We start from the raw sequence: 16,207 nt of genomic DNA, 5'->3' as shown, positions 1-16,207 counted from the left end.
GGCCCCCACCGCCCCCATGCCATTCCCACCACTGCCTTCTATTTAGGGTCTTCCCTGGGCTCCCAGCTGCTCATCCTCATTGTCAGATGTCAGCAGAGGCAAGAAAATGAGGATTGAACACATCCAAGTTTGAAACTTCAGAAAACAGCGTCTCCTTTAGTAAGAGCAGGTCAGGGAGGCGACAGGGTGGAAGGAAGGCCGAGGAGAGAGGGGGCTGAGGAGGAGAACATGATCAGCTTAGAAAGGCCGCAAAGGTTTGCACAAGAAAGAAAAGAGGGACCAGAGCCCTATTTTGAGGAGGAGGTATACAGAGTTTTATTTTTTATAAGGATATATTTAATATATTAAATTAATAATGTATTATTATATGAATTTATTAAATATTAATATATTTAAATATATACTTAATGCATTTTCAACCTGACAGGAAGAAGCTAGATAAAATCAAGAGGTGGGCCAGGCACCTGTTTTGCATTAATGAAATACCTGAAGCAGGCAACTTCATAATAATAAATTTTGTTGTTGTTGGTCATAGGGCTTGAACTCTGGGCCTGGGTGCTGTTCCTGCACTCTTCAGCTCAAGGCAAGGGCTCTACCACTTGAACCACAGCACCATTTCTGGTTTTTTGATGGTTTATTGGAGATAAGAGTCTCACGGACATTTCTGCCCAGCCTGGCTTTGAACCGTGATCCTCAAATCTCAGCCTCCTGAGTAGTTAGGATTACAGGCGTGAGCCACTGGTACCCAGCAATAATATTTTTTAGAAAGGTTTATTTTGCTCACAGATCTACAGGCTCAATGGCCCAGATTTAGTGATAGTCTTTTTTTTTTTGGCAGAGTTCCAAGTTTACATAAGGCATTGCATGGGAAAGGACAGGAGTGTACACATGTCTCCATCTTTCTCTTCAAAGAAATCTACTGTATTTGCTAGACACTGGTGGCTCATGCCTGTAATCCTAGCTCCTCAGGAGGCCAAGATCTGTGGTTCTGAGGATTGCTTTCCAAAGCCAGCCTGGGCAGGAAAGTCTGTGTGACTTTTATTTCCAATGAACCAGCACAAACCTGGAAGTAGAGCTGGAGCCCACATGGCAAAGCCTTGAACAAAAAATCTAAGATACAGAACCACACCCTGAGTTCAAGCTCCAGTACCAACACCAAATAAATAAATAACAAAACAAAACAAGAGGTGGAATCCAAAGACATGAAATGCATAGAGGTGGTAGAAGGACAAGACATGGGCCAGTCATGGCGGCTCTGCAAATACAAGACACCGGGCTCATTAGGAGCCATAAAGCAAGCTTAATGGAGTGGAAAGGAGAGCCCCCTGCCCCCCCCCCAGGGCAGCTGGGGACTCTTTGGCCAATGGGCCAGTAAGAGTCACCACTGGGAATGACACCAAGTGCCCAGGTGCACTTTGAACCACTCCAGAGACACCGGAGCTCCTCCCTGCTCTCCACCATCTGCTTCCTGAGGACAAGGCTCTCAGGACCACCTGAGAAACTTCCAGAATTCTTTTGATGAAACTGTATACATTGGTGCAAAAGTCACATTCCGCATCTCATGAGCCCAGTGCTGGAGCTGATAAACCAGTCCCTTGTAGTTATGCCTGTATTTTCCTGAATACAACAGCACTCCTTCAGGAAGCCTTCAATGATTGGTTCAGAAAACGAAATTAAAGATTACTTTGTCAGAATGTGCAGACTGAACTCCCAGGGATTTGGGGAAGGGGCGGCAGGAACGGTTCTGTAATTACACAAGTCGCACAGAGGTACTTCATTCTTGGCAGGATGGAGACACGCAAATTGAAAAGTATGTAGTGACAGTTGGTGGCAGAAATCCTAGAGACAGCAGAGCCTGCCAGGTACCCGTCCGTGCATGATTTCCCGTTTCCCTCCACAACTCAGTGTTGCTTCCATTATAGGTGACTTTTTTTTTTGAGATTGTTCGTGGTCAAACCTGATATCACAGCCAACCTTGATTTATCTCACTCCTTTTTCTTCTACCAAAGATCCAGAGAGGTTTTTTTTTTATTGTCAAGGTGATGTGTAGAGGGGTTACAGTTACATAAGAAGGTAAGAAGTACATTTCTTGTCACCCTTGTTACCCCTTCCCTCATTTTTCTCCTATTTTCCCATCCCCCAACCCCTCACCCAAGTTATACAGATCATTTCCAACATGTTGTCTTGTGTATGTGGCTGCTGCCTTGTTCTTCCCATGTCCTTTGTCTCGCCATTCTGTTGTTCCCTTTCCCTTCCCCAATTCAAATAAATGAGAGGTTTTTTAATGGAAGATTAAAACACTGAAGAACTAGAGTGTTCTAGTTTTGAAATTAACAATGCAAAATAAATCTTAAAAAAAAAAAAAGGTGAACACATTGGCTCACGCCTGTAATCCTAGCTACTCAGGAGGCTGAGATCTGAGGACTGGGGTTCAAAGCCAGCCCGGGTAGGAAAGTCCGTGAGACTCTTATCTCCAAGAAACCACCAAAAAACCAGAAGTGGCACTGTGGCTCAAGTGGTAGAGCACTAGCCTTGAGCTAAAGAGCTGAGGGACAGCGCCCAGGCCCAGAGTTCAAGCCCCACAATAGACTAAAAAAAAAAAAAAAAAAGTAAGGAGGGCACACGTTAAGCATCTTACCAGCAACAAGAAACATCAACCAAGAATCCTTACTCCATGTGAAAGCAAAGGCTGAGCAATTCTATACTTCCTTTCTTCCTTTCTGTAGGCCATGAATAGTTAGGATACCCTAGTACCACAAGCTAGGCGTCTTGACCAATAGGAATGTATCATCTGATTCACAAAACAAAACAGAGACCCAGCACGGCAGCATCCGGGAGGGCCACTTCCAGACCTCTCTCCAGCCTCTGGTGGTTTGCTGGACATCTCTGGAGGTTCTTGGCTTGTAGAAGCAACATCTCTACCTCTGGCTCCATGTTCCCTTGGCCTCCTCCTGCGGGAAGCCTGTCTCTGCTGCCTGTCTCTCCATTGTAAATAAAATAAAATAAAATAAAAATTGAATTGACTGGATTGGATTGAGGCTCATCCTAATGACCTCATCCCAACTGATGACCTCTGAAGGGCCTGTGCCTAAGTAAGGTCACAGTCTCCTCCGCCAAGACTCAGGACTTCCACATATCTGTGTTCTACACTGTGACTTATTTATTTACTTATTTTTGGATTGAGGATACAGGCCAATCCATGGCCATCACTGACTTTGAACTGTAATACTTGGTGATGGGTGGATGGTGCTGAACTACAGGAAACCGTCCTGGTCCTCATGAAGTTCAGAACGGATAATTACTTCATTACAGAGCTAAGAAGAGAACGCAGCAGATTCGATCGCAGTGTGTTATGGAGAGCGGGAACAGTCCCCAGGGCCGGGGCACAGCAGCGAGGTAGGGAGGAGCAGCCCGGCGGAGGGTGAGTGCGGGCAGAGCAGCCCCCCGGAGGCCTGAGGCGAGGGGGCGAGCTTGGCAAAGGGAAGCAGAGAAGCCGCTGGAGCATATGTCTCCCTGATACAGTGATGAGAAGTGAGGCGAGCTGCGCCTTCCTCGCTGACTGCTCTCTTATCTCCCACGGCCCTGTTTCCTGGTTACTCACACCCACTCCCTCCCTCCCTTCTTTTTATAACATTTAGAAATGTTTAGTGTTGTAATCTCTCATTTTTCCAGGAATGTGTTCATGTCCAAGGCCAATAGCTTGTTTCTAGAATGGTCGGTTCCCCATTACATGGTTTGTAGACACCAATTGCTAAGCAGCTCACTTTGACACCCTATTCCCCTGTTTCTTCACTAAGTTCTAGAATCTTCTCTTTTTTTTTTTTTTACATATTTTTTTGGTTGGTCATGGGGCCTGAACTCTGGGCCTGGGCACTGTCCCTCAGCTCCTCAGCTCAAGGCTAGCGCTTTACCACTTGAGCCACAGCACCACTTCTGGCTTTTTCTGTTTATGTGATGCTGAAAATTAAACTCAGAGCCTCAAGCAATGTGAGGCAGGCTCTCTACCACTGAGCCACCTGCCCAGCCTTATTCTAGAATCTTCTAAGGCACCAGCTCTAAAAGTCCAGGCTCTAGGTTCATGCTGTCTAGGTGGATAGGAACACTATATCTGTGACAAGTTACTTTCTGAAAAATCTCACCTCTTCCACTGTAAAATAGGAACAGTCAGAATGCAATGCCCTGCACACACTACCACACAATTCCTTGTAAGGACCGTGAGTCCTCACACGTACACACATGGAGTAAACACCAGTAAAACTGACCACGACAGCACTTGACATGGGCACTGCCCACCTGACATCTCTTTCACTTGATTTGAAAGCTTTTAAGGAACATTTTGTCCAATGCCCAGCACAGCAATCAAATGAAGCGTTATGCACAAGACTCATGTCGCAAACGAGAGGATGGATGGAGGACGTCGTGGTGTAAATGTGAAACGTTTTCCATGGGCGGGTGTTGAAGGCTTGGTCCAGAGCCAACTAGCACACAGCTGAGGAGGTTCCGGCCTTAAGAGGTGTGGCTAGAACAAAGCAGACCACTGGGGTCTCTCCGCATGCCCGCCTCCTTCCTTGCTCTCTGCTTCATGCTCACTGTGGGGTGAGCAGCTTATGTCCAATGCACCCTTGCCGAAAGACCCAAGCAATGTAGCCAGCCATGGACTGAGACTTGTAAAACCTGAGCCAAAATAAATCTTCTCTCCCTTTAAGATATTTATTTCAAGCTGGGCACTGGTGGCTCATTCCTGTCATCCTAGCTACTCAGGAAGCTGAGATCTGAGGATCATGGTTCAAAGCCAGCTCAGATAGGAGAGTCCATGAGACTCTTACCTCCAATTAACCACCAGAAAACTAGAAGTGGTGCCGTGGCTCAAGTGGTAGAATGCTAGCTGAGGGACAGTGCCCAGGCCCAGAGTTCAAGCCCCACAACTGAAAAAAAAAAAGAGATACTTATGTCAGATACATTGTCAAGGAAACTAACAATAAACTGACCAAAACACACAAAACACCACAGATTTAATTTTGCTTCAACTTTGAAATGACATAGAAGACAAAGGCCACTTTCTAAACTTAAGAATGTTACCTGTTCTTCAAGAATTACTTTAGTCACACTCTCTTTATAGATTGAAAATAACCCAGCCCACAAACTGAAAAGTTATTGCTACTGGAAAATTGAGATCATGAGAAGAGAAAGGAGAGGGGAGAATGTAATCAAGAATTTAATGTATATCCTACAAAATTTAAAAGAAAGTGATGGAAAAGGTGAGTTGGGAAGGATGGGTAAGAATGTTAAAAGGGTGACACTGATCAAGATGCGTTGTATGTTCTTATATACTGCTTAAATTTTTGTACACTACAGATAATGAAACTACTAAAAAGTTGAAGCCATACTTACATTATAGATGGGTGATAGAAAATTAGAAGATGAAGACAGATGAATAGAGGATGAAGATAGATGACAAATTCAGATGCATACATACATACACACATAGTATATAGAATAGTGGCTTCCCCATATACATAGCATGCTGTATATTATGACCATTCTGAAAATCCCTTTGTGAGATATCCACATCAGGAAGAGAGACTCTTGGTCCCTTCACCCAGATGAAGTCTGATTGTGTCCAGCACAGTGTGCTTGTTTTGTGGGTGGTAAATATCTTTAGGAGTAGGTGGTACATCACCTTGTCTGGAGTGCTTACCTCTGTACCGCCCGATGTAACCCTACCTAATCCTAGAAGGTCAATTGTATCACAGTAAGGGGAGCAGAAGGACACCAAAGCTGATTCAAAACCAAGTCCCCTCCCCGCCATTCTTTAAATTTCATCCTGAGAATGCATCGTCTCCTCTCTACGTCAAGTCTGATTCACAAAGGCATGGCACAGGATTATACTGATATTGTATAACAGAAGCCCTCCTGCTGCCCCCCAAATCTGGAATAGATGCTGAAGAAGAGAGAATGTGTAAACCAAGCACGGAACTTGTTCTCTAATGGCTTAGCTGTGTTGGCGACAGAAGGAAGGAGAAGAAAGCGAGGAGCTCATCCAGAGGGCAGGGGACTGAGCACTCACTCTGGAGCTCTCCCATGAGGTCAGCCTGGCTGCTCCAGGAAGCCTGTGGTGCTGGGGACCCCGGTCATCTTCTAGGCACCACCCCAGGAAGGCTCCGTGTGCCTTCTCATTCCTCCGAGAGGGAGCAGGGTCAGCAGTGTCACTGGAGACTGATGATCTTGACTCAATCAGGAGAAAACACTGAAAGTCATAACTGAAGCCTGGGTGGAGTTTTCCAATGTTTCCCAACTGAGTATCATCATCATCATCATCATCAAATCGCAGACTCTTCTCTGAATGCATTATAAAATAGTCATTGGGCTGCAAAAAAAAAAAAAAAAAAAAAAACTTTCATTCACAAAATCATCTGGGCAGTTCAGGCTGGATCCGTGGCATCACTATCAGTTGATAAATGTGCATTATTCCAAAAAGTCATTAAGAATTCCAGTATAATAGCAGTAACTCATGTTTCTTCTCCCAGGGTAGCAGATGGCATAATTGAAAGTTGCATCAGACACATTCCAATTGTAGATAGAGACCTTTCTTTTTTTTAGGCACTATCTCCAAAGGGGGGAGGGGGGAAAGAACAGAAGCAAGAAGAACCACTGGGCACTAACGAGGTCATTGCCACATCTGGCCTAGGCTGGGACGGGGGCCGGCTGTGAGATGCGTGTGTCCGCTGTCAGTACCTGGGCCAGGCGTGCACTCACCCAGAAGCACCGCATCCTAGAGACGTTAGATTGCACGTTGCATTTGTGTGTTTGCTACCTCAGATTTAACCAAATGGATCAAGGTGCAGCTAGTCAATAAACCTATCCTTGTTCTGCGGGCAGACACCATGCTCTGAATGATGTGGTCTTCCTGAGAGCTCTGAGGCCGGAGACACGGAACTCACCCCCCCTGGGTAAAACTGGATTCCCTCCTCCTGGACTTCCTTCCTCACACCCCCTGCTAGTGATGATAGCTTATTCTATACATAGCAACCAGGCAGTGCTTTAAAACTTAAGTCAGATCATGGTCACTCAGCAACTGCCTCCTTCCAAGGGGAAGCTACGAAGTCTCTTACATGGTCTAATGGCTTACTGGGACTCTTATGATTCCTACCTCTCCGCCCACGGTGCCCCATCTTATCCCTCCCTGCTGACCTCCCAGAGAAAGAAATTAGCACACTGGCCCAGCACCGCGCCCAGCCTCTCCCTCAGAGGGTGCAAATGACACCGATTTCTGCTTCTGTGAAGATGGAATGAGCCATCCCATCAGGACACCCTGGACATTTAAATACAAAACAAATGAGAAAATTCTGGAAGTGGATGCAGGAAAGCCAACAATCTAGAAGCCTTGGTGCACAATGAGCAATGTGATATGCATTCTCTGTGTTCTCCACATCCCACATTCAGAGGTGAAGACCCTGGAAAGAATACAGATGCGAAAAGGAGGTAGGAAGGAAGGAAGGAAGGAAGGAAGGAAGGAAGGAAGGAAGGAAGGAAGGAAGGAAGGAAGGAAGGAAGGAAGGAAGGAAGGAAGGAAGGAAGGAAAGAAGGAAGGAAGGAAGGAAGGAAGGAGGGAAGGAAGGAAGGAGGGAGGGAGGTTGGGAGGGAAGGAGGGAGGGAAGAGAAGAAGAGAGGAGGGGACAGCAAAGGAAAGGAAAAGGGAAGGGAAAGAGAAAGAAAGGGAAGGGAAGGGAGGGGAAAGGGAAAGGGAAAGGAAGGGAGGTGGAAGTGGAGGGAAGGAGAGGAAAGGGGAGGGGAGGAGAGGAGAGGAGAGGAAAGGAGAGGAGAGGAGAGGAGAGGAGAGAGTACCCACAAAAGTCTGCTTGGTAGTCAAAGGACAATCTGGCAGCACCATAAAATGTAGGCAATAACTCATGTTTTCCAGACAAACACAACACAAGTATGTCTGTATCCCACCCACCCCAACAAAGATACAGATGGCAACTTTGGGCTGCATGTAGTGAGCTCGCACCCAGCCACATGGAAGAAGACCTTGCAGGGACCACAAATGGTGTCCATGGAGATCAAATGAAGCTCCTGGACTTCTAGCATCTCTTCCCTCTCTGGAATGGCGTCCAAGGAAACTTGAGTGGCGGCTCCCACTCCCATTTCCATGCTTTGCAGAATCTTTGATGCACACACAGATCTTATCTCCAATTAACCACCAGCAAAAATTCTGGAAGTAGAGCTGTGGTTCAAAGTAGGAGATTACTGGTCTTGAGCAAAAGACTCAGGGGCAGGGCCTGTGTCTTGAGTTCAAGCCCCACAAACAACAACAATAAATAAAAGGTAAAGGAACCATAATGGCTAAACAATTTTGAAAGTAAGAATAAAGTGGAAGGAATTGATCTATGTAATTTCCAGGAATGCCACAGCTATGCTAATTACACTGAGGCACTGTTGGTGGAATAGGCAAACAGGTCAGGGAAATAGCACAGACTGTAGAACCAGTGGGTTTTTGACAAAAGTACAAGAGCAATTCAATGGAAGAAGAATAGGGCTTCTAACAAATGGTCCTAACAGAGTTAGACACCATAGACACAGATGCCAATGTACCTATAAAACTCTCCTAGAACTTATGTACAAGACACACATCATAAACACCAAAAATCAACTGTACTTACACATGATCTCCTATAATTTCTTCCACCACTTCACAATTGACCCAAAAAAGTAACATAGCCTTAAATGAAAACAATAAGTTATGTAATATACAAGGGAAAAGAAAAAAAATCTTTAAAATGTTGAGCTAAACAGTGATTGTTTTTAGACCTGACATCAAAAACATGAGCTATAAAGGAAAACTTGGTAAATATGGATGCCATCAAAATTAAAATCCTTTGGTCTATAAAAGATTCTAATCGGATTACAAAGTAGAGATGGGAGGGTCCCAGCCCAATGCTGATCTGGGCAAAAATACAGGACACTCTTTGACAAACCAGTTACAACGAAGTGTATCTCAAGTAGTAGAATGCCTGTCTAGCAAACATAAAGCTCTGATTTCACACCCCACTACTACCAAAAGAATAAAAAACAGAGAGAGGAGAGAAGAGAGAGGGTAGGAGAGGAGAGGAGAGGAGAAAGGAGAGGAGAGGAGAAAGGAGATGAGAGGAGAGGAGAAAGGAGAAGAAAAGACTCTATTCAATGAATAAAAAGACAAGCTGTGCAGACTGGGAAAAAATATTTGAAAACCATATATCCAACAAAGGAAGGACTATTCTGTGAAATACATAAACAACTCTCAAAGCTCAACAGTAAAAACAAATCCAAATATACAAAAGATATCAACGACATTTTACAAAGAAGGATAGACAGATGGCAAATAAGCACATAAAAATATGTTTGGTGTCATTATTCAATCAGGGAATGCAAAATAAAATTATAGTCAAATATCACTATACACCCATGAGAATAGTTTTAAAACACCAAATACTGCTGAGGGTGTGCAGGCTTGGCTCACGCACTCATTGCTGGTAGATTGTAAAATATATAGTCACTCTGGAAACAGTTATTTCTCAAATAACCCAACTTAGACCAGTTGTCATGGTGCATTCCTGTAATCTCAGTACTCCAGATGGTGTGGCAAGGGGATCATGAGTTCCAGGCCATCCTGTATTTCAAAGAGAGAGAGAGAGAGACAGAGACAGAGACAGACAGACAGACAGACAGACAGATACAGAGAGAGAAACAATCAGACAGAGAAAGAGACAGAGAAACAGAGAAACAAACTTGCCACTACCATATCACATTTCAAGGCACTGATCACAGAGCAGGTAAAATTTATGCCTAATCAAAACTTATTTTCAGCCGGACACTGGTGATTCACACCTATATCCTAGCTACTCATATTCAGCCGGACACTGGTGACTCACACCTATATATCCTAGCTACTCAGGAAGCTGAGATCTGAGGATCACAGTTCAAAGCCAGCCCAGGCTGAAAAGTCTTGGTGAAACTCATCTCCAATTAGCCACCAGAAAGCCAGAGGCAGCACTGCGGTAGACCAGAAAGCTTGAGCAAAAGCTCTCAGGGACAGACACCAGGCCCTGAGTTCAAGCCCTACAACCAACAACAACAACAACAAATCAGCTTACATTCATAGCAGCTTTACTTATTCATGATAGCAAAACAAAATCTACAATACATCCCAGCTGTCCTTCAGTGAGTAAATATTTAAGCAAACCAGGACACACATGCCGCAGAATATTACTAAAACCTAAACTAAACTAAACTGAAAAAGAACAAACCAGTGACGGGCATCCCAGCTTCCAGGACCCTCAGAGAATGTGGCTGAAGGTCAAGGCCATCCCACAACTTACCTATTGGACAGTTCCATCTCTGTGATGACCAAACTGTAGGAACAGACCAGTTAGCATTTCAGAGACAGGGGGAGGGGATGGAAGGACATCAGATCACCTGGAAAGGATCATGAGGTAAGGTGACAGCACACTGGACCCCGCTGGCATTGAGATCAACAGCCTGTTTGTGATACTGAGCTATGACTTCTTTAAGTTGCTACCGTTATCTTTCCATGTGTGACCTGTGTCGTTATGTATCACTGCATTTGAAAAAGTACCTAGAAATAAACAAAGAAGACATATTTAGATTTTTTAAGTACAAAAGATTTCCAGCTGGAGACGACGCGGGCTGGTGTTTTTCGCTGCTAGGCCAGCTCAGAAAGCCTGGCGCTGAGGGAGGGGCAGGACCGGAAGCACTGGTACCTCGCACGGCCAGGTTTTGCTGTGTTGGGCACAACGGAAATGAGCTCTGGGCTTCCCTCAAGTTCCAAACTCCTCACCTGGAAGGCATTGCCTAGAAAGCTCAGAAGTCTGCTGCCATCTGCTAACATTGTGGAGATTCCCAGCTGAAAGACACAGGCAGGGGTGTATAGGAGTTAAACCACTCAGTCAAAGAGTTCCACAGTTTGGGTACATAGTTTGAGCAAGGTTGCATTTATTTGTAGTGACATGATGGAAACTTTATGGAAGCATCTCTTACATCTCACCTCACTTCTTCCCTCTAAAGCTTTCCCGTGAAATATCACCTGGAGTTCTGGTGATATTTCTCTAAAGAAAGAGCCCTAAGAATGGGATGATAGGAACCGCGGAGACGCTGCAGACTTCAGGCCTTCTGGACCTGGATCCTGGAGTTCTCACACATCCCCGGCCCTCCTTCCTGCTACCGTGAAGGTCAAGGGCAGGGGCTGTGTGCAAGATCTCCTGTCCCAGTCACCAGATGACAGCAGAATCAAACAGGCAGCAGGATCAAGCACCGAGCACGGGCTGTAAGCTGAGGACTGTGTGCACAGCTCTACTCTCTCCAAGAACAGCATCCCAGGCGAAAAAGCAAACGGAAAACCTCACCACCTTCACCCCTGTTGAAGTGAAACTGGAGATCCCTCCTAAGTCACTTTATCCTCATTAGATGTCTCAGAAAGAGAAGCTGAGTCATGAGCAATTCACTGGGGATCCCCTCCAGCCCCCACTGCCTCAGGCAGTGGAACCTTATTAGGGTGAAGCCTAACATCAGTGGGTCACTTGACTCCGAGTCCTTCCCAGATGGATTAAATCTGAACCCCTCATCTTTCTGCCAACAGAGTGAACATCTCCCCAGGCCAGAGCAACGCACATCACAGTCATGTCAGCAATTTCCAGCCTTGGGTACCAACTAGCAGCTACCCTCCTCGAGTCACTTGATGATTAAGCTCTCCAGACTCCATTCAGCTCGGGTAAACTGTTTCTCTGGGAGGGAAAAGGGTTCCAATTGGCTCATAGTGAGGGAAAAGGCTGTGGAGACCACTTACTTTCCCAGAGTTTGAGTTGCAGACATCTTGCTTTGGCGATCAACTAAAAATACTTGCCATTTTTCGTGAGTTGGCCCTTTCTTATAAACCACAGTAAACTGCAGATCTCCATGGAAAGCAGGCCATTAAGTCTCTTTCCAGAGTAGGAACTAGGGCATCCATTAGTCGGAAGTGAATATTGAGATACAGATGGCTTTCTAGATGTTTCCAGTAGCTGCTGGCCTTAGAGATGGCAATTCTTTGCACAGGTTTTGAACTGTTTGCATTCTCTCCCACCCATCCTGGGCGAGGGTCTGACATCCATTCCCAACCAGGACACCCAACCAGAGGGCAGCAGCTGGCTGCTAGCATCTTCTCTATTGAAAAGGCTTTACCACCTCCTTCTCCGGGGGTTACAATATCATGGGGAGATACAGGAGTACAACAATGTGAAAGATCTCTAGAAACTATAAATTAGCCACAAACACAATTTATCATTGTTCTAACCAGGAACACAATTTTATTCCTCCACAACCATTCTGTGCCTCCTGTCCCCCAAGCCCCCTCTTGGTCAGCTCTCTGGTGCAGACCTTGCTGTTGATGGAAACACGTTGAGCTCTGTTTGGTCTCCTCCATCTCCCAACCCTGAAGCCTTGTATAAAGCCAGCATCTTCACGGACATTTCAGTTTTTAACAGTATATACATCTTACCACCCAAACGTCTGCAATTATGAGATTAGAAGGCAAAACTCTTGCCAGGTGTAAGTGGCTCACACCTGTAATCCTAGCTACTGAGGAGGCTGAGATCTGAGGATCATGGTTTGAAGCCAGCTTGGGTAGGAAAGTACAAGACTCCTATTTCCAATTAAACACCAGAAAACTGGAAGTGGTGCTGTGGCTCAAAGCGATAAAGTACTAGCCTTGAGCAAAAAAGCTCAAGGACAGAGCCCAGGCCCCAAGTTCAAGCCTCACGCCTGACCAAAAAATAAAGGCAACGCTCTGACTACACTTTGGTTTTGAAATCTCCCCCGAAGGCTCAGAGTTAAAGGCTTCTTCATCATCCTGATGAGAAGCTGGTGGAATCCTGAAGAGGTGGAATAATGGAGGTTGGGTCGTTGGGGCTGTACTCCGGAAGGGAATATTGGAACCCCAACATTTTCTTCTCCTTATGTCCCAGCTGTCATGACATGAGAAGCCAATCCTACCACAAGCCAAAATAAACCTTTACTTTCTTTAAGGCTGATTATCTCAGGAATTCTGTCATAGCAGTGGAGAGCTGAGTAACATGGCTACTAATAATTGTTCAGGGACTTGGGGTAACAGCAGAGGTCTCCCAGCTAAGCAGGGTGCATGGTCATTCCCACTCTGAGCCACTTGTTACAGACTCTTGTTACCGAAATCTCAGACCATGCATTCAATGAAGAGGTAACAGCTGATTAATTCTGTGGCTGATTTCATTTTCTTTCTCATTACTTGGATTCATTATGCAGGTGTTTCTAGACAAGAGAAAATTCTTCTCTGGTCATTTGATCTTGTTTTTTTCATCTCCTGGATCATTTCCTTTTCCTATGAGAGGTAGCTTGTGCTTAAATCAGTCCCTTCCTATTTGTCATTGCCAATACTTCTTTATATATATAGATATATGCCTATATATCTATATATATATGTGTATGTATATATACACATTTGCATATCTAGTGTAGAAATATTGAACTGGAGGTGGTTTTTGGAATCATGTTATTTCTATGAGATCTTATCTTTTATTTTAAAAATCTAGAGTTGCTATTTTGAGATCTCATTGTATGGTAGTGAATGTGCTCATTGCTCATTTGTTCTAACGAGAGCATCCTTAAGCTCAGGCTCCTGGGTGAGGAGACACCTGCATGGAAACATGGTGTTCTAGCCAAAGTGTGGAAGGGGGAGAGGAGAATAAAGACCGTCAAGAATCACATGAGAGTCAGGGGAGCAGGTTCACCCCTTCTCCCTCTATTTCCACCCCAGGAATGTATGGGAAGCCTTCTTTACCCAGCTTTTACATTTTCTACATGGTAAAGGAAATTTTTGTGCCAAAAACAAAATCACTTAAAAAACAATTTTGTGAAGAAACAGGAAATAAAGTGATGAATTTTTTTTTTAGAAATCCAAATGGAGATTCAATTTGGGGAGGAGTAATGCAATTCTCAGACTGATTAGAGGTAATAATTCTATCCACAAAGAAGATCATCAAATAAAACAACCAAGGTGCTTCTACAGTGGTTGGCCCTTCCTGTCCCCATCCCCCAAAGTCAACAAGGCAGGAAACCCTTCTACCTTGCAGACAGAAACAAATAGGAATCTCTCCCTCCTAGAGGGAAAAATTGTTTGAAAATAATATTTAGTTTGAATAAACACATTCAAACTAAAACTTCCATCCAGGTAGATCTGGTTTTTAGTCATTCTCAACAAAACACCTGTTAGGAAAAGTTTAAGCCACAAAAGAAAATCTTAGCAAAAAGTTACACTCACATAAAAAACACTTATTCTTTCATACTGAGTTCTACAGATGGGCCTTGAAATTAAATACAATAGTACATAATATTAGCCATAGTAAAAAATGGCCTACGTGATCACAAACACACCTCTCAATAAGACCTCTCCTCAAAAGACTGGAAATGAATTAATCACAAATGTTCTTCCCAACTACCCCTTCCTTACAAATTATTTTTCTTAGCTTCTCACAACTTTTCAGAACATTCCGCACATTTTTCTACATGCATCTCTCCTTTTGAAATGCTTTCATTTAAAAAGAAACATAAAAGGAAACTACAACCACAGCCAAAAGAACTTATAAAGCAAGTCTGAGTAGCAGGCTCTTTGCTATCTTAAACCACATACACCGCAGCCTAGGACAGTTCTCTGTTACCTGGGCAAACTCCATCAGATCAGCAGAGGCAGACATCTGACAGTCTCCCAGGCAGATTGAAGAGAGTCATCCCAGACTTCCTACAGACAAAAGCCATATTCTCTCTTTTTGAGATCTCCTCAGCTTCTTCCAGCAGCTTCTGTTTCTTTGGCATCTGCTGAGGAACCTGCACCTGTGGTCACAAGCATGCTCACCGTGAGTGGAGAACCAGGGATGCTAAGCCACATGGACCATGCACCCTTCCCTTCAAACTAGAGTACAGCCTGGTGTCAGAGCACTTGCTTCTGTACCTATAGCAGGACTCAGAATCTCCCTGAATTGACAGTATCTCCTCCAACATTCTCCATGTACTCAGTTCATTCTTGCCAGTGGCACAGCTGAGCATCTTAAAGTTCTAGGAAGCAGTTGGTGGAGTTCTCCCTCACCAGGCCCTGCCCCCACAAAAACAGACAAGGGGAGGCAGGGAAGATACAGTGACAATGGGAACCTTTGTCAGAGGAGAGAATTGCCACCACAAAGTCCCTTTGCAACCCCCCTGGTCTCCAGGCATGAATGACTCTCATTAGTATGCGCAGGTGGGTGACCCCAGCTCCCAGGATGCTGGTGCACAGAGGGCTTGGGGAGCGCACTGCCCTTGCTCAAAGGGGCCCCTGGGCCCAGCCTGGCCTCCGGCCTTGGTCAGAAAAGGAAAAGCCACTATCTTTTCATTATCTGGCCCTCGGTTCCTCAGAATGATCAGCTCTCTTAACACTGATTTGTTCTGCTAGCTCAAATTGAAGTAATTGGGCTGAACAGAGGGAGAACTTTTAAGACTTATAAATAGTCATAGATCAGTGGATCAAAACCATAGGAGTTAGTCAACCAGCAGGCGGGGAATCCAGACCTATACATCTTTCCAGGTGGCAGATATGCTGGTACACCAAACACTGCCTGATGAGGAAAGGGGCTACTTACTAATGAATGATGAAGTGAGAAGGACTAAAGAAAGAGGAAATAAGGAGGGACAGTAAATCTTTGGCATCACAACCTTACAAGAAACAGAAAGGAGGCTCACCAGTCAGAAAGCCATCTCCTGGAACTCCGGTTCTCACCACAGAATCCAAGGCCCATCTCAGTAATGAGGCCAACATGGCGGCCCCCTCCCTGTGGTACGCCTGTGTCACAATGCTGTCTTTCCCTGCCAGATTTCTCTTCTAACAAACTTTCTCATCACCTTAACTATGTTCTTGTCTGACCTGAAATTTTCTGTGTCTCCAGACACAAGGACTCATCACATATTTGGTGCATCACCCAGGATTTAGAGAGGAAGTCAGTCTTTTTTGACATTTACATTTGTTGAATGGTAACAAAAATGGCCATCAAGTCAGGGAATCGGAAACAAGTTCTCCCAAATGTTTGTGGCCAGGTCACTGGTGTGTAAGCAAGCACAAATGTTCTTTGAGATGATTTCACTCAACATACACAACCACTTAGATACTTGGCAATTA

General features: G+C 44.8%; 1 long non-coding RNA gene across 1 annotated transcript; it reads right to left on the bottom strand.

Moving 5' to 3' along the window:
- Positions 1-10,458: 10,458 nt before the first annotated feature.
- Positions 10,459-14,863, bottom strand: LOC138822120 (uncharacterized). Its single transcript, XR_011370362.1, has 3 exons — positions 14,721-14,863; positions 10,835-10,900; positions 10,459-10,612 (listed from the first exon to the last, which is right to left on the bottom strand). It is a non-coding gene; the product is annotated as an uncharacterized lncRNA (long non-coding RNA).
- Positions 14,864-16,207: the final 1,344 nt, after the last annotated feature.

This window comes from Dipodomys merriami, unplaced genomic scaffold (assembly GCF_024711535.1).
Source record: "Dipodomys merriami isolate MVZ:Mamm:240054 unplaced genomic scaffold, mDipMer1.0.p SCAF_99, whole genome shotgun sequence".
NCBI classification, from domain to species: domain Eukaryota; kingdom Metazoa; phylum Chordata; class Mammalia; order Rodentia; family Heteromyidae; genus Dipodomys; species Dipodomys merriami.
Note: the sequence above shows the minus strand (reverse complement) of the source record. Positions and strands in the feature narration are given on the sequence as shown.